Genomic DNA, 307 nt, shown 5'->3' with positions numbered 1-307 from the left:
AACATTGAAGTGAGCAATCGTGAACTGGCTGTCGAGTTATTGCCCACCATTTCCGCTACACCGGTGTTATACTTCACTGGTGCGTAGCGTCGACTTGAGGAGCGCGTCGATGACCCCGGCCCTGCCACGTCCCTACTTGTGGCCACAAAATTGTGGCCACAAACCCGGCGGCCAGAGTCAGCTTAATCTGACCCGACTATAGAACACCCCTTTTCGGGTAATATGAAATCCAAAGCCTTCAGGGTGTAATCAGAAGGTAATAACATGCTCTGCACATAGTCCGTAACGAGCCGAAAGGCCCCGGATG

This window comes from Frankliniella occidentalis, unplaced genomic scaffold (assembly GCF_000697945.3).
Source record: "Frankliniella occidentalis isolate FOCC.00 unplaced genomic scaffold, Focc_3.1 Scaffold758, whole genome shotgun sequence".
NCBI classification, from domain to species: Eukaryota; Metazoa; Arthropoda; class Insecta; order Thysanoptera; family Thripidae; genus Frankliniella; species Frankliniella occidentalis.
Note: the sequence above shows the minus strand (reverse complement) of the source record.